Source organism: Boleophthalmus pectinirostris, unplaced genomic scaffold, assembly GCF_026225935.1.
Source record: "Boleophthalmus pectinirostris isolate CB_2022bp ecotype Guang Dong unplaced genomic scaffold, ASM2622593v1 HiC_scaffold_10, whole genome shotgun sequence".
Classification (NCBI taxonomy): Eukaryota; Metazoa; Chordata; class Actinopteri; order Gobiiformes; family Gobiidae; genus Boleophthalmus; species Boleophthalmus pectinirostris.
In genome coordinates, this window is record NW_026570971.1 from 23,460,489 (window position 1) to 23,479,483 (window position 18,995).

Sequence of the window (18,995 nt, forward strand, 5' to 3'; positions counted from 1 at the left end):
AAGGCATTCGACCGTGTCCCTCGTGGCGTCCTGTGGGGGGTGCTCTGGGAGTATGGGGTCCGGGGCCCTTTGCTAAGGGCTGTCCGGTCCCTGTATGACCGGAGCAGGAGCTGTGTTCGCATTGCCGGCAGTAAGTCAGACCTGTTCCCGGTGCATGTTGGACTCCGCCAGGGCTGCCCTTTGTCACCGGTTCTGTTCATTGTATTTATGGACAGAATTTCTAGGTGCAGTCAGGGGCCGGAGGGGGTCCGGTTTGGGGACCACAGGATTTCATCTCTGCTGTTTGCGGACGATGTTGTCCTGTTGGCTTCATCGAACCAGGACCTGCAATGTGCACTGGGGCGGTTTGCAGCCGAGTGTGAAGCGGCTGGGATGAAGATCAGCTCTTCCAAGTCCGAGGCCATGGTTCTCGACCGGAAAAAGGTGGCTTGCCCTCTCCGGGTGGGTGGGGAGTCTTTGCCTCAAGTGGAGGAGTTCAAGTATCTCGGGGTCTTGTTCACGAGTGAGGGAAGGACGGAACGTGAGATTGACAGGCGGATCGGTGCAGCTTCGGCAGTGATGCGGTCGCTGTATCGGACCGTTGTGGTGAAGAGGGAGCTGAGTCGAAAGGCGAAGCTCTCGATTTACCGGTCAGTCTTCGTTCCTACTCTCACCTATGGTCATGAGCTCTGGGTAGTGACCGAAAGGACGAGATCGCGGATACAAGCGCTCGAAATGAGTTTCCTCCGCAGGGTGGCTGGGCGCTCCCTTAGAGATAGGGTGAGGAGCTCAGTCACACGGGAGGAGCTCGGAGTAGAGCCGCTGCTCCTCCACGTCGAGAGGAGCCAGTTGAGGTGGCTCGGGCATCTGTTCCGGATGCCTCCTGGGCGCCTCCCTCGGGAGGTGTTCCGGGCATGTCCCGCCGGGAGGAGGCCCCGGGGAAGACCCAGGACACGCTGGAGGGACTATGTCTCTCGGCTGGCCTGGGAACGCCTCGGGGTCCCCCGGAGGAGCTGGAGGACGTGTCTGGGGTGAAGGAAGTCTGGGAGTCCCTGCTTAGGCTGCTCCCCCCGCGACCCGGCCCCGGATAAGCGGACGAAAATGGATGGATGGATGGGTGAAGGGTTTGTGTGTAAAACATGAAATCCTCATCATAAACACAACTCCATGTATTTTTGTGATGAGGAAACATCATTATAACATAGATCAGAAAATAGTGTAAAATGGGCCCTTTTAAAATGCTCGTGCTTTTATTTATTTATTTATTTATTGTCATACAGTGAGCTCAAAGGTCTAATCATTAAAAGAAATGATCAATTTCAGCATTTGTGAATTTTCCATATAGCTATTTTCAAATAGCATTTATTCAATATCTGGGAGTGTGACACAATCACGTTCCAAAATCCCAAACCCACTTCCAAATCAACCAAATCACTTACAAAATATATTAAATTCTTGTTACTTTACTTGTTTGATTTTTACACCGTAGGGGCCATACAAACAGTTACACATTATTCACAGCCAGAAGAGAAACTGAAAGGTAGAATTATGAAAAACAAAATAGTTTTGTATTAATCCATTTTAAACTTGGTGTCAATCAGGCTTGTCTCCTCAGTGAGGTAAATTACTGCACCTCTAAACAGTGTAATGATGTAATTACAGCAGTTAGCCCGGCAGCGCTAACCTGTGCTAATGCTATTACTGGCCCTCACACGCCTCATGCCCCAGTATGTTTAGCATTAGTCTTGCATTTACATGCTAATGTCCAATTAGAAATTAATTTCCTCCTGTTGACTGCCCGGGGCAAATGAGCCTGAATGAGAGCTGCTCCTTTAGTGACGATACAAAGTGGAATATCCAACTGGGGATCCTGATTAGTTATAGTGGTCCCCAAATAACGGCTATGGCACAAAAGCAAAAGCACAAAAGATCAATTTGAAATTTTCTCCTTTAAAAGTGGAAAATGAAAGCCCCACTGTGTAACTAATCTGGTGGCAGCACTGCTTATATCCAAGAAGAAGGTCTATGGAAAGGCGAGCTCACAGTAAGGATGCATGTTATTCATAATATTTAAATATTTAAGTCATTATTAAGAAAATTCATAATTGGTCCTGATAACGAACATGATGAATGGTGATTGCTGTATTCAGTCAGGACTTTTTTCTTTGAGCTTTGTGATGAAACTTCTCTCTCAAAAGACTCTTTCATTGATGTCTCCCCATCTTTTGCTTGTTCCTTTGGTCAAAAGTAAATCAATATGTTACAGCCAGCCTCAGGTCAATACAACAATCACATTTTGACAACCAAAGAGCGATGCTGTATCCAATACTCAAGAGATATGTTTTCAAAATAATAGGCTGATATGCACTGAACACCAACAATAAAAATATCTCCAACACACCAATTTAACAAACTTATTTATTGATCCACGTTAGATTCCAGACCTAACCATGTACATTAGAAGGTAGTGAAGTGTTTATATTTTAGTGACAAGAGTTGATTTTGTGCAATATAGGACCTTTAAAGGCTATTGAAAAGACATAAATAAAATTAAATGATGATCTGACTCTTAGAAATGTATATTGCCCACCCCTATGCTATTCTTTTTGCTTTGTTTTTGTTCACTTGCTAGGACTTGACTACAAATTTGCACTCCTCCTCCAACTTTGATCCCACATTGGCCCTTCAAACACACACAGCCCTAGTCCTATATAAGAGGAGCTTGTATGTGTCTATTGTTGCTTGAGCGTCAGTCCCAGGAGGAGATGTGGAGAGCAGGTGAGGCAGGCTGAAGGACACAGGGCGCGCTGCAGACTCCAACACAACACTTCATCACATCAGAGCTCCCAAAGGCCCTCACATCACACACTGACAATGGGAACGGAGAGCTGGAGGTCAGGTTCCTCCCTTTAGTTCTGCAGAGCCCAACTGTGCATGGACCCATCGAAAAGTAGCAGCTGCCCTGAGCTCTGGGTCCAACACAAACACCAGGATAAACAACTGTGCACTTACCGCCACTACTGAACACTTTTAGGTGTGTTTCTTTAAGGTTTTAAGAGTTTGGGAGTGAATAGATATAGTCCAAATTGAATGGAGTTTCAAAGAGATGAACCACTGGTACTGTTGCCACAGCAATTACCAATAAAAAAAAAAGTCTTTAGAACAGTGAACAGAGTGTAGCATCAAATTTTGTGTAGTAGATAGAAACCATCTTGGTGGGCCCACACCACATGTTGAACAATGAACTAACTTTTATGAGGGGCCCTCGTTGCACTGGGCTAACACCAGTGTTGGGGAAGTTACTTTAAAAACTAGTGTTTGCTTCTTCTCGTTTTTCTTTAAACAGTAATCCCTTACTTTACTTAGTTACTCTTTTTGGAAGTGGGATTCAACTTGGCGGGCAAGGGGTGGCTGCTCAATGTTGGAGGATCCCTTCGAGGACCTCTCCTCGGGTGTCACTGGCCCTCACAAAGTGCATTTCCTCCAAGGTGGTGTGCCGCGACCAGCTCTGGGTCAGCCAGAAAAGGCCTGAGGTGAAGGTGGCACGACGCTCCGGCTGCGTGCTTTACAACTCTTCCCACCAGGACCTCGCTGCTTCCCAGGGCTGTGGGATCAGTGCCCGCCACTGGGACGGGGCCCCGTGGGGTACTCAGTGCACCCCAACTGCGTCACACTGCCAGGGCAAGGACCGGCCCACATAAACAGAAAAGTAACACTGTGCTGAATTGGAAAAGGAAAATGTTTCGTTACCAAATTTTCAGTAGTAGCGTGTTACACTATCTTTTAACCAAAAAAAGTAGTTACGTTACTGTAATGTGTTACACCCAATACTGGCTAACACAAGACACAAATAGCACTTTGTAAAAGGAAAAATGTGAATTTATATCAGCAGTGGTGTTTTGAATGTTGACTCAAAGCATGTTTACTCAAACATGCTTGGAAAAACTCAATACTGATACAATATCATTTCAAATGAGATATTGATGAAGGAGAACCATTGTACACACTTTTAAAGAGCACATACTATGCTATTTTCTGATCTATGTTTTCTTTGTTCCTCATCAAAAGTTTACCTGGAGTTGTGTTTTATTTCATTCGCACACAAAACTTGTATCTATAGGCTGAGTTCTTCTCTCGACCTGAAAACACTGTTCCACCTTCTGATGTCATCACAAGGTGGAACAGAGCATTTAAAGCTTTGGAAATGTAGACAAACTAATAATAAAGAATTACTCAAACGTGTGAATGAAACAAAACACGAGTCCAGATTTTTGAGGAGGTAATACCATTATAACATAACTTAAAGCTCACAAGAGTCCGTTTACGTAATATAGGAGCTTTAAAAGACCATTAATAAAGGCTGCAGTGAGTCTTGGTCCATGATATTCCACAGCAGCATGACTCAACCTTTTGTGATTCCTGTATCCATGTCCCCTGCCTGTGTGTTTACTGAACACTGTCACCTTCAATAACCAGCGCTCCACATTAACACAGCAGTGGGGTCTCCGGGGCCGATGACATCATGACCTTCAACGTCCAATCAAATCTCCCCTGGGGATCACATGTTTACCTTTTGACCACACGGGCAGTTATTGACATTTCTCTCCAGGTACGGTACATACATCAGCTGTGTCCACTCCTGGCTAACACGCTAACGGTCATGTAGCGCTAGCTGTTGCTATTTTCTCCTGTCAATCAGTATGGGAGCAGAGGTAGCACAACTAGCAATCACCTGTCACAGCACGGCCCCTGGACACGAGCAGGCACACGCTGATGGACAGCTTTACTGCATCATATAATTTAATGACTCAATATTGTTTTTAGCGCGTCTATAATGGGCAGACTGAGCAGGGCCATTAATGCACTCAATGAATGTCAACATTTCTCGCAGCCTTTATTTATTATTTTGGTATTTATTTTTTTATGAAAGTAGTGTACAGTATATTGCATCAGTAAAAGTCATAGTAAATGTAACTATTTTGCACATGTAGGAGCAACAAGAAACAAGACTCTCTTTAATGGAACTTTAACCATATTATGTTTTGTCTACCAAAACCTTTAAAATTATAACTGTATTACAATTTGAAATGTCTCATGTTGTGTAGCGCGACATCCAAAAACCTTATAACATGAATGAAAAGTCACACATATTATATTACACTATTTTCTGATCTATGTTATCATGTTGTTTCCTCATCACAAACAAACCTGGAGTTATTTTCTCTCACTGAAAAGACTCCACCTTGTGAAGTCCTATGGTAATACAGGAAGAGCTCCACTGTGTTTTTAAACTCCATGCATTTTCACTAGAATGATTTGGATAATTGCTGCTCTTTCAGCTTTGGAGATGTAGACAGACTAACAATAGAAGATTACTCAAATGTGTGAATAAAACTAAACACAATACAAGTGCCGTATTTTTCAGAATATATTGTAAGTCGCTGCAGAGTATAAGTCACACCAGCTAAAATATGTAATGAAGAAGAAAAAAAAAACATATATAAGTTGCACTTTTTGGAGGAAATTTATTTTATAAAATCAGAGACCAGGAATTGATATTTCATGTTGAAAGTCAAGTTCTAATAATAATAATAGAACAGAGAACAACAGACTGTTAACGTCACATATGAACAGTTCTTCAGATAAATATGGCATAAACAACAGAACACGTTTACCAAACTCTCCATCTCACTCTAAATCACTCCAAATCCATTGAATTCTTCATCCTCGGTGTCACTTGTGAGCTCAGCAACTCCGCCACCTCCAGAGGTAAACGGAGCACTGCTTCCTCTTCTGTGTAACTTTTGTCAGACTCAGCATCAGTTCCAGTTAGAATTATTCCAGCCGTTCTGAATCCTGACAGGATGGATTCAGTTGTCACTGAAGTCCAGGCTTTGTCCGTCCATGCTGTGAATTCTAGGAAAGTTGCATGGTGCACCCTCCCACTTACTTTGAAGCTGTGTTCTCCATCCCTGCTTTCTGCCAGTCTCTCACAAATCTCTCGCTCACTTCAAACTTTCTTTCTGCTATTCCGCGATTAGAGTTTTTGACTGCTTATTTTGCTACTTGCTGCTTGTAATCTTCAAAATCTGAACATTTCTTTTTGGGGCCATTTGTGTTCAGTCTTCTCAGCTGTCTTTATCAGTTTGTTTAAATTTAAAATGTTCAGTGGTACAGAAGTAATGGTGTGATCGACTGACATGATACAGACAGAACAGAGGCTCTTTCTGCAGGAGACACGCACAGGAGAGTCAAGTGGCAGTGGTACAATAGTAATAGGAGTAGCAGATATTGGCACACAAGCCTAGAGTCTCTAGCGGCTGTTAGTGTGAAAAATTTAATAAAAAACTTGAATAACCTCTCTGTGTTTGACAACTGTGTGCAGTGTCCTATCGCTCTAGTGAACTTCGAGATGATTCCTCACATGAAGCCAACTCCCACTGTCACACATGCAAGAGTTATGATGGTGTCTGACCAAACCTAAGGCACCTCCTGTTTGTACTATGCATAGCTGCACCAGTTTCTTATTATGTCTTTGCTGGTTTCCCCTTCCCCTTGAGAATTATCATTCTGTAACTAGGGCCTCCTAATGAAATAAAAAGAGCAGAACGGCCTTGAGTCATCAGAACGTGTGGAGACTGTTGGTTTTGATGCCCACTCTCTGCCCGTTCTCCTCATGAGTAAAACTGAATTAATCTCTTGTCTTTCTTCTTGTTTTTAATGTTTAGATAAACCTAACAATAAGTCTCACCGGAGTATAAGTCGAAGGAAACACCCAAACCATGAAAAAAAGAACGATTTATAATAAAATTTTTTTAAAAAGCCTATGTTTTTGATGAGGTAACGGTATTCTAACATGGCTTAAAGCTCACAAGAGTCGATTTTGCATAATATAGGACCTTTAAATCCTCCATAGAGCCCTCACAGTCACTCCACAGGTCTACTCTGTGTTACTCTGTGGTCCTCCTTGAGCTAATCCTCTCAGTGTCTACAGATCACATGACCCCTCCCCCGCTCTCCTCTCCGCTCTGGAGCTGGGGCACGTGGGGCTCTGTTGCGGCGTTTTGAGGAGCTGTTGAGTATGAGCGTTTTCCACTCACATGTAATTTCCTGCTGTCTCCAAAGAACGTGAGAAGACACATTTTCCTCACAGTAAATGAAGTGTTGTGTCAGGGGCTTGTTATGAGCTCTGCTGGATGCTGTGCGTTCTTACAAGAGGAAACAATAATTGCTAAAAGAGATTTTGCACTTCTGTAACTGTGTACCTTTTCTTATAACAACTCCAGTTTAATTGATTAGAAGCCAGAGGCGCTGCACAGTGAGACAGTTTACATTTGATTTAATATTATTTTCATTATTGATATTTTGGGATGATTTTTATAGTTGTTTCATATGCATAGTGTGGAAAAATGTCATAATTTAAATTGCATTGTGTAACATTTCTGGTGAAGTTCATCAAATACTTGTGTCTGGAAAGTTTCACAGCATGGCATTAAACCTTTCTATCTCCATGGAGACCAAACCAGACCGAAGTTACAGGTCAGATCTGTAGAGAGGCAACCCCGCTTACAGTCAGAAGGCCTGTTTTTGTAGGTATTTTTGAACTATAAACCACCTGAAATTCAGTAAATGTAAGTTAGAGCTGTTTAGATCCTCAACCAAAAAGTTACGTAATGCACCTTTAACCCTTCAGTTATGAAATTGCATACACAAACTACCTTTCAAATAATTTCAACATGTCGTAGTTTTAAGGTGTTCAAATGTGCAGATGAGCAGCAAACTCGATGTGTGGGCTTAGTTTACTTCTTCATAAATCAACCAGCAGCAAAATCAAGAGTTTCTTTAATACAACCTTCAGTTCAGTTTTGCCAGTTGCATTTCCACTTGGCCTTCGGTTTTAAAACTATGACTGACAACAAAACAGCGTTGGAGGAGATCAGATCTTTTATGTATCATCATCAGGCTGACTTTATACAAAACAAATACTTCAAATCAATGTCTGAAATGCAGCTTTTTTATGACTTAAAGGTTCCATATTACACGAAATTGACTCTTGTGAGCTTTAAGACATGTTATAATGTTGAAAAACAGACCTGGAGTTAGGGCTGGGCGATATGGAGCAAAAAATATATCTCGATATATTTTGGTATATCTCGATATACGATGTATATCTCGATATCTGTACAGGAAAAATAACTTCCCAAAAACTTCTGCAAAAGCAAACATGCGAAATTCCACAATGTGCTGCTGCCACATTTAAAGGTTGTATGGAGGATTTTTTTATTTTCAAATTGTCAGTGATAGCATTATAGAGATGCAGTAGTCTTGTAATTATGATGACCAAAAAAAAGAGAATAAAAATTCTTCAACTCTGGACGTGGTGGGGCTAAACATTTGCCAATAGATAACGACACTGCCTCGTTATCTGTTAGCTGACAGGCTGTCAATCAAACTCCCTACGTTTCTAGCGTAACTGACTTGCCTGCGCGCCGCCATTACGTGGTTTACGTACGACTGTCACGCAGTCCACAGACGCAAGACGCACAGACGCTGTTTACTCCACCAACGCAACAGTTCTTAGCGGCTTTTTTTGACCTATATCTTCCTCGCAGTTCGCACAAAGTTTGTTGCAATGGCGACAAGAATCCAGGAGCAGTTAGCCGCAAAAGAAAGTCCGTTTTTGAGGTCGCTGAAAGAAGAAGACAAGGGGAAAAGCAGCGAAGCCAAACTAAGGTGATTCTTGAAGATTCATTCCAGCGATGGCGCGACTGAAGCAGACGCAGGGTCTAAAGACTGACGCATTGGTCGCCAAATTACTCCTGGACAGGTAACTTCTGCTTATTATGAAAACGTACTTTATTTCCAAGAGCTAGTCAAACGTTTTTCAGGACACGAAAGCGATATCCTATGTCTGAAAACGTAATTTTCAAGGCAAAGAAAGAGTCCGCTTGCTGCTGCGTGTTGTAGCTAGTTCATTCGCACTGAATCTCCGCGCAACCTTCTCTGCACCCCTTTCCTGCTCCTGTCCCCGCTGCCCGTTCCGCTCTTCCCCCTGCTCCTCACTTCTCCGGGCACGGAATCTCCGCACCGCCTCCCTCTCCTCTCTCCTCTCTCCCTGCTCCCTGCTCTTCCGCTCTTCTCCCTGCCTCCTCACTTCTCGTTTAGTCGCAGCACCGGCTGTAAACAAAACCTGTTTCTGGCGTAAGGAGGAGGCGGGAGGAGGCGTTTCTACGTAGGGAGCTGTAGGGGAGGGGGGGTGGTTTCACGCATGCGCAACGTTTGAAAAAGGACAAACAGTTCTCGTTCCTTGGAAAATCCTCTATACAACCTTTAAGATTACAAAAAATAATCCCTAATTACATAAATAATAATTTAACTATAAAATAAAATAAATTATTAATATTTCCTTCTTTTTATTCATAAATAAAACAACTAAACTCAAGCTCATCTTTGCATTAACTCTGCAACTGTACAATAACCATGAGCGCCTTCAGCAGAGGAAGCTCAGGAGGTTCATTATTTTAACAGCTCCATGTTCCTGACCAGCAGTGAGGAGCTCTGAGGTTTCCCACAATCCTTTGCACAGATCAAATCCAATGTTTCCAAACACTATTGTACAAGTTACACTGCAGCAGATTATTAATTCAAATCTTCTGCATAAATAAACTTTACATTACTAAACTTTACAATATATAAAGCGTAACGACTCTAGAGCCACATCAGCCCGTTTGAGATAATAATGTGTTTAATGCAGTTTTGCGCACATGTGTTTACGTTTTACAGAAACAAAACTTAAAACCACATGGCTCATTTGCATAAACAGGGCACTCCTTGCGCCGCTAATGTGGTTCAGCTTCTTTCGGACTAAAGGACATGACTCTGTGCAATAGTGCAGTGTTCTCTCTGTGACAGAGGATGTGCTGCTGATGGTCTTGTCTGTAAATGGTGGAAAAGGTTTGTGGTGATAGAAACTTTTCACTAGGCACCAACTCTGGGCGTTCACGGCGGTAGTGAATGACACTCAAGTGAGCAAAATCAGGGAGGCGGGGGTGATGACAGCGAAGGCAAACAAGTGAAGCGGCGAAATCAGAATTGAATAATAAGCATTATATCGATATATACGATATGTCAGAATCCATATCGAGTTTAAAAAATATCTCGATATATTTAAAATATCGAGATATCACCCACCCCTACCTGGAGTTGTGTTTTGTTTCATTCACACATTTGAGTAATACTTTATTATTAGCCTGTCTTTGTCTCCAAAAACAACACACTGTGGTCCCTTTAAATAATGTAATAAGAATGAGTAAATGGGGGTGTGTGAAACAAGCGTCCCGCATGGATTTCTGTTGGTGCTGTTTCAATTGAAGCCGTCAAGATCAGGAGGTCAAGTGTGTGCTGACCTTCAGAGCAAACACACCCGACAACACAAGACGAACTCACACCAACAGTTCACACACTCTACATGACAGAGAGAGGGAGAGAGGGAGGGAGAGAAGGAGGGAGAGACAGAGAATGAGCGGGGAAGAGAGAGAAAGAGAGAGAAAGAGAGGGAAGGAGAGAGAAAGGCAGAGAAAGAGAGGGAGAGATGGAGAGAATGGCGGAGAAAGAGAAGGGAAGAGCGAAAGGGAGAAAAAGAGATGGATGGAGAGACAGAGTTGCAGAGAAAGAGGGGAAGCAAGAAAGGGAGAGAAAGAAGGGAAGAAGAGACAGAGAATGGAATATAGAAAGGGAGAGAAAGAGATGGCGAGACAGAGAGAATGGCAGAGAAAGAGAGGGAAAGGGAGAGAGAGAGAGGGGAAGAGAGAGAAAGGGAGAGAGAGAGAGGGAGAGACAGAGAAAGGGACAGAAAGAGAGGGAGAGAGAGACAAAGAGAATGACAGAGAAAGAGAGAAAGGAAGAGAAAGAAAGGGAAGGAGAGACGGAGAGAATAGCAGAGAAAGAGAGAGAAATGGAGAGAAAGAGAGGGAGAGAGAAAAAGGGAGAGAAAGAGAGGTGAAGAGAGAGAAAGAAAGGGAGGGAGAGACGGAGAGAAAAGCAGAGAAAGAGAGGGGAAGAAAGAGACACAGAGAGAGGGGGAGAGCAGGATGGAGATAGAGAAATGGAGAGAAAATCACACTTTCTTCATTTATCATTCACCAGTGGAGGAAGTGCAATTAAAGGTGCACTATGTCACTTTTCTGGTGGACACTTGTTCCACACTATGGCATTAAACATATATATCTCAATGCCACCAGGTCACAGTACAGGTCAGATCTGTGGAGAGGCAGAGTAAGATCCATGTAATGCAATGCAGAAAATGCAAGCTACAAGAGTTTAATGCCATACAGAGGAACATTCCTGGGAAATCAATAAATCGCCATGGAGACAAGCAGGTGCCCGTCAGAGAATTTCCTCAGTGCATCTCTAACTAATGTATTTGTTTAGTTGCCGTGACAGCCCCTCAGCTCACTCCTTCCAGACGCAGGTGTGAATGTGGCTCCGCTCCGACCCAGGGCTCCTCCATTACACTCGATCTGGTCCAAATTGGCTGTTTGTGGAGCCCCTGCCATTTCCCGCTTGCACCTGTCATAGTGCAGGTGCATCTCCTGTCTCTGTTTACAGCCATTACCTGGATTCATTTAGTTGTAGAGTGTCAGTGTATAAACAAGCTTGTCTTTGGTATTTTGGGATTTTCCATTTCCGAGGTTACGGAACCAAATCTTCTTATGGGACTGGGTTCAGTATGATGCCATGTGTGACTGATCCACATCCACAAACAAGATTTAAGGACTTAGTTTGACCTTTCTGATGAATTAAAAGTTCTATATATTACAAAAGCTGGGAGCGCTCATAACAAACGCAAACGCCGCAACAAATACAAACACGACAACACAACAAAAAGCCACAACACGCCAAAAAAAAAGCCACAATGGAAGTGACCACGGGACTCTGTTTAAATGCAAATGCGGCAACAAATACAAACACTACAACACAAATGGAAATGCCAAAACTCAACAAAAAGCCACAACACACCAAAAAAAAAGCCACAACGGAAGTGACCGCGGGACCAAGTGAAGCGTTAAAGAATCAAGTGGGAAGTGAATGGGAAAGGTTAAAGAAGAACAAGAATGTGAAACGTAAAGGAACAGAGAAGTGAACGAAGTTGGAGATGTAAGTAAAAGTATTTTATTGTTTTGTGGCCAGGATCGATGTCACTGACCGTTGCTTGATCTGTCGGAAAATAGAGTCCCGCAGTCACTTCCATTGTGGCTTTTTGTTGTGTTGTGGCTTTTTGTTGTGTTGTGGCTTTTTGTTGTGTTGTGGCTTTTTGTTGTGTTGTAGCTTTTTGTTGTGTTATGGTGTTTGCATTTGTGTTGTGGCGTTTGTATTTGTTGCAGCGTTTGCATTAAAATAGAGTCCTGCTGTCACTTCCATTGTTTTTTTTTTTTTTTTACTTTTTATTTATTCAGTTTTTCAAGTTTTGAGAAACAAACAAATAAATAAATAGAAAACCTGGGGCACTGTTCCATTGTTATAAGGATATAATATAAGGATATATAGCAAGTCTCTTTATGTTTCTATTTCAACCACTTTGTCCAGTGTTTAATGAAGAAATGTCCTTTGAGACGTAGAAAAAAAGTCAGTCGTTCCAATCTAATATATTTCTTCTATAATGTCTAGCCACTGGTTCACTGATGGTGGGTCCTTTTTAAGCCAGCTTCTTGTTATTGCTTTTTTGATGCCAAAGTCAGAATTTTAAAAAGGCCTAACAAAAATATCTTTGCGTCCTTGGGGACAACATGAAGTCAAGATCGTGTCTGTTTTTTCAAACACTTTGTCCTAGAATGATTTTCATTTTGTACATGTCCAAAAAATATGAGAGTGATTGGCGTTTGAGTGGCCACACTGTCTCCAACAACGAGAATCTAACCCTTGTACTCTGGCAGTAATTTGAGGCGTAATAAAGAATCATATAAGACACTTCCATCCGAATTCCCTCCACAGTTTGGAGCTAGATGTTGTTTGTTGCGCGCTGCACGTCAATCCGTTGTGACGTTTTTTGGTTTGTTATGACTTCTTATTGTGTTGTAGTGTTTGCATTTGTGTTGTGACGTTTGTATTTGTTGCGGGGTTTGCTTTTGTTTCTGAGCTCTCTTGGCTTGGGTTATATATAAATATCAGTTAACTGCTCCAGATACTTTCTACTTTCTTCTTAAACCCAATGCCCTCCTGACATTTTCCACTCTAGACGGTATTATCACTCTTGTATGATTATGATTATTTCTGTGTTACCTTTTTGCGTGGAGTTTGCATGTTCTTACTTTGACAAACGTATATAAAACAAAGGTCAGCGCTTCTATTTTTTATCATAAACTTCTGCACAACATTCTCTAAAACTTGTCAGATGATGTAATACAATCCAATAATTGTTAAGGAGACTCAGTTCTTGTCAGATTTCCAATTACAAATAACTTTTTAATTTCACCGGCCCACGTTCTGATTGGACTGTTATATCTCCGGTTAATTGAAGTCCATTTGTCAAACTGTCATCCTTATATTTGACGGTGTTGAAGAGCCGAAGTGCAAAACAACTGTACCAAGACCAACTTTATTTATAAGTTTGAGTGTAATTGCTGTTTTGTCACTTGTCATTCCTAATGGGCCAAGCCAGACAGCGGGGGTTTGATAAGGTTATTCTTCTATAGTATTACCTAATCAGAGCTGGTTGGAGAAATTACACATTGAAGTTATTCTAAAAGCACTTGAAGCACAGTAGGACCACACAAAAGACACAGTAACACCATTATATTCAAGTGATGCAAGACAAGAACTTACATATACCACTCAATTAAAGTCAAGTTAAGTCCAGTGAGTTAAGGTAAAGTCTTTTGAGGTGATAAAAATGCCCAAAGGTAACCCCGTGTTAACTTCCTTCTTCCCTTTGGATAGCTTTTTAGGGCCCTTGAATCTCCCAAAGCCGTATAACCCCCCCTTTCCCCCCTTGCTTTCGTTGTGTGGGAAATGTCCATTTTTGTGTCCATTTTTACAGCGTAAATGAAACCCAGGTTTTCAAACTGGCATTTAAGGGGTTAAAGTTTTATTACGTATGGAAAATGTGAATACTTTTTTATAGCTGTTTTTCTCAGTGGACACAAGGTTTTCTTCACATGTTTGTGCTCTCGCTGGTGCACTTAATTTAGTTGTGTTTACTTCATTTTTGGATCGGCCTTGTTCATATACACCATGCATCATTCAGCCCAAACACGCACATGAGCCACGTGAGAGACTTCAGCTCATCACCGACTGTATTTGTTATTTTTTCAAGCAAGCAGAGCCATGTGAACGCAGACTGAGAATGCTCTTTTACATTGACCTGAAAGTGGAAGTGTGAAAACACCATTATTCTAACATAGTGTCATAATTATTAAAGGGAAACCTAACGGGCTGATTCCACAACATGCATCTCCGCTCTGCTGTGCTGCTTCTCCACCGTCCTACAAAATGACTCTCCAAGTCTATTTTCTTCTGCACAAGTGTCTGGCCTGATCAATCTCCAAAGTTCAGAACACATCAAACAGGAAAGAGAACATAAAGTACATCCAAATTTACAAAGTAAATACACTAAATACATATTACACTACATTAATTATAATATTACTTCTAATAGATGTTCTGTTCACTTTCAGTTTATGTCACTGAAACAAAGAGATGTGAAAACTTTATTGGATGCAACAGTTTAATGCCTAATTCCCCTCATGGTGGAGAAAAAAACATTTGCAAACTGTGACATGAGCTAAAGAGTGATCCCATTTAACACAATAATGATCTGCTCCTGTTTTAGGATAAATAGTTGCATTGATCTTGAAATGGGATTTATATTTCACAAACTCCTGGTTTCTTTGCATGCTCTTTTTGAGATCCCCGGGGTTTGCAGCCCTGAGTGGCACAGCTGTGAGGAGATGAAACACGTCCAGTGAGAGAGGGTCAGAGACCTTTCAGAGACATGTCTCTGCAGAGCTGCATGATGTAGAATCAGCTTGTGGGGTTAAACTTAACGGTGCCCCAGAGTAGAAAGACTCCTACATGCTCTGTGCTGGAGGCAAAAGCCAAGAGCACAGCACAACCTGAGGAGGAGCCATTCTCACATGACATGAGATTCATTAAAGCAACAGAAAACAAGAGACCAGGTGTCCAAACTAAAGTTTTAGACTTTTGTGTAGTCTGGACTCAGCCCACTGTGAGGCTGCTGCTCACAGACTGGAGCTGTCTCCTCAAAACAAGACAACAACTGTGTAACTTTTTTCTTTTGCACAATAACTATTTTTATGGCTTTTGTTAAATGTGTAAAACGTATTGTCTGCTTTTCTTCTAATTCTAACACTGTTAAACTGGATCAGGTTTCTGAAAACTGGAAAAAGTTTAACATGACAATCATGAGTATCATTTTCATTTGGTGTGTCTCTGTGGCCCACTTCCACTGACAGTTAAGACGTTTGTTTGCTAACCATCTCTTCAGCACTACAGTAATAGCGTGTACCTTAGCCTCATTATGAATGTGACAGATTCATGTTTTATAAATGATGATGAAATATTCACTTTGTTTAGTGGGACACGAGTGGACATTTTTCAAGGTGACAATGGCCGAGGTTCAGCAAATGGTCAGATGAATTATTAAACTGGAAGATCTGACGTTTGAGGATGTGGCAACAAGTCTTATATTTTATGAAATGGACTCTTGTGAACTTTAAGTCATATTATAATGCTGTTACCTCATCAAAAATCTACCTGGAGTTGTGTTTTGTTTCATTCACACATTTGAGTAATCCTGCATTATGCTCTGTTCCACCTTATGATGTCATGTAGTAGGACTTTTACTATTAGTTCACCTTTTACCTTTAGTTCAGTAGAAATGAGCAATTCCTGGGCTGAAATAATCCAAATATTAAATGTGTATGTGAAAAAAAAACAAAAAAACAAACAAAACAAAAACACAACACAACTGCAGGCATGTTTTTGGTGCAGAATCAATATAATAATAGTTTTTTTTTTTTTTTTAAAGCGTAACATGAGCCATTTAATAATAAATATATGAGATCCACTAACCCTGTTTTTATCTGTCTTTTTCATTGTAGATTGAACACAGCTCCAAGTCATGATGGACCTCAAGCCACAGTGAGTACTATTTGATTCACTCCCCTCTCATTTCTTCTCACAGACTATAATAAAAATGCATGTTATGGTCCATTCTGTTTTTGACGATGATGAATCAGCAGCCATTTTAGTTTCACAGTCTTTGGAGTTTAGATCTCTCTTTGTGATGAGTCACTTTGAACACATGGACCGTAAGCCTGTCTGCGTCACCACCCGCTGAGACGTGCAGTTATTTTTTATTCTTTTTTTCCCCTTTTTAATATGAAGGAAAAACGTTAGCATAGACGGGGTTTGACGTGACATAATTGTTGGGTTGTGTGTGAGTGGAACTTTATAAAGCTGTCGGAATCTGGGTGAAAACAAGTTCATATTGAGCATACAGCAGTTTTTATTTATATCAGTAAATTAGGTGTTGCAAGGTGTTATTTGTATCGAGTTTGAGTCCTGCTGTATATTTGGTTAGTTCTAGTTAGGTTCTAGTCCTGGTTTAGTCTCGGAGCATAACACACAAAAGGCCGCGACACACTACAGGAGAATTTGCCTGATTTTGGCTGCGATTTGCTTCTTCTCGAGTTCGGGGAGGCGTGACTCGACTTTGTGTCTTCGTGTGCGATTTTGAATCCGCTGTGCTCCTCGTGTGTGTGGTGTCAGTGTGACTCTGAGCTGTGATATCGTAACCACCAAACATCAGCAACGCTACGGTAACAGACAATAAAACAGAGCACCAGAACTCGGGATATAGTGAAAATAATGAGAAGACTTTATTACTCACGTCTTGTAAAGTGTTAATTTAAAGTGCAGCATCTCATCCAATTGTCCTCTGCAAATACTGACATCCAGTCCAAAAAACAGCACTATTAATCCAGATTGAGGCATTCTTTGAAAGTAAAAAGGCAAGAGTAGTTCCTCATGTGTGTCTGTTTACATCCGCACAGTGGTGAAACTGCACTGTGTACTTTACTGCCAATCTTTTATGCTTTAAAAATCATGTATCTGAAGTATTGCAACACATTTCACAAATAATAATAGCACAGTTTTGACTTGTCTCTAAAGTAAAAGTAGTGTCGTCCTCTGATCTTTTATTGTGAACAGCTGATGCGATTGTGCTCACACCTTCATAGCTTGTGGTTCGCAGACATATTCCGCTGCAGTCTTTGTGATCAGAAATGTTAAGTCTCACAAGATTCTCCTCGTGTCTGTGGTGTGCGCTTTTTGTCGCACGCTTAAAAATCATTTAAGAATGAAAAATTCTGTAGTGTGTGGCGCACTTTAATCAACTTATTTGCTGCATAGACTGCTAGCCTCGTAAGCTTCATCTGACTGGAGCCGACCGTGATGAGTGACATCACACTCTCTTAGTCCACTTCTTTATACAGTATGGTTTGCTACTAAAGTCTCTGTGCACTTTTTGACACTGCGGTCTCGCCGTGGATCTATTAAAATAACTGGAAAAGGTGTTGCTGCTTGTAAGTTGATTGATTGATTGATTGATAGCATTTATATAGCGCCTTTCAAGATACCCAAAGCGCTTTACAGTTCATTATTCAGTCACTCCACACTCAGTGGTGGTAAGCTACTACTGTAGCCACAGCTGCCCTGGGGCAGACTGACAGGAAGCGCGGCTACCAATCTGCACCATCAGCCCCTCCAACCACCACCATCACTCACACCACTTTCATACTAGGCAATGTGGGTGAAGTGTCTTGCCTAAGGACACAACGACAGTTTTTTGCCACTGGCGCCTCACTGTGGCACCTGGAATTCCTAGCGGTCTCCCATCCAAGTACTACCCAGGCCCAGCCTGCTTAGCTTCTGAGATCTGACAGGATCAGGCTTTTACAAGCAGATATGGCCACCAGTTGCCTCCAGTTGACGTAGTGACACTCACTGGAACTTCAACAGAAAAAAATCCCATGGGCTGAGACAGGATTTTTCTTATAGAGTGCAATGTAATCACAAATTGCTCGTATTCGGCTGACAGGGTACCTACAACTTTCAAAAATGTCGGATTTGTTGGCGATTTTTATCTATTTTTAGATCACTAACTTTTTCTCATCTTAAAATCCTTCAGTTGTCTTAAAAAATGCTTTAAAATCATTATCTCCGGCTCCGCTCTAGCTCTTCTCACGCTATTTGGTCAAAGCGATCACATGATACACGAGCCTGCTCTCCATGCCTGCGTTAGCGTGCATTCGTGTGTGCCTGTGGGAGAAAAGAGCAGGACTGCACATGCTCGGTCGTCCAACAGCCACTGAAAGTACCTAACCAAGCTAAAGGCTAATCTGGAATCATGTGTCATTGAGCTCTGCCCATTGACTTAAATGGGCGGCCATTTTGAAACCCAGGGGCTTATATTTGCTATCACAGGGTATTCGCTAAGGCCCGGAAGATGTTGCAATATGATCCCGCCCATAACTCAATGAAATACGATTGGCTAAGACAACTGTCAAACTCACTCATCCCCATATTAACTTGTATTGCACTGGCGTTCGCTGCAGCCACCGAAGGTCCTGCAGATGTTTCTTTAGCTCAGTGCTGCAGGGGGAGTCACTGATTTACCCAGATACCATTGGAAGAAAAATTGTGACTGGTCCATTTCCATTCCATTATATTAATCCTTTGTTTCCCAAGAAATATTAGTCCATGTTTATAACAATGATCTATAAATTATTAGTAGTGTAGTGTTTATTACTCACTGGATAAAAAATATTGAAAATATATTAGTAGTACAAAAATTCATTCAATATTTTTTCTTGGGCCTTCACTGAAAACCTTGAAGGCTCCAAACTTTCTTTCTGCTGCTTGATTACCGTTTTAAATTTTCAGTGGTACAGAAGTAATGATACGATTGATGAACATGATACAGACAGAAGAGCGGC

At 41.6% G+C, this 18,995-nt stretch overlaps 1 pseudogene; it reads right to left on the reverse strand.

Annotated features, from left to right (window-relative positions):
• Nucleotides 1-17,859: 17,859 nt before the first annotated feature.
• LOC129411461 (5S ribosomal RNA) lies at nt 17,860-17,976 on the reverse strand (annotated as a pseudogene).
• Between the last annotated feature and the right edge of the window lie 1,019 nt (nt 17,977-18,995).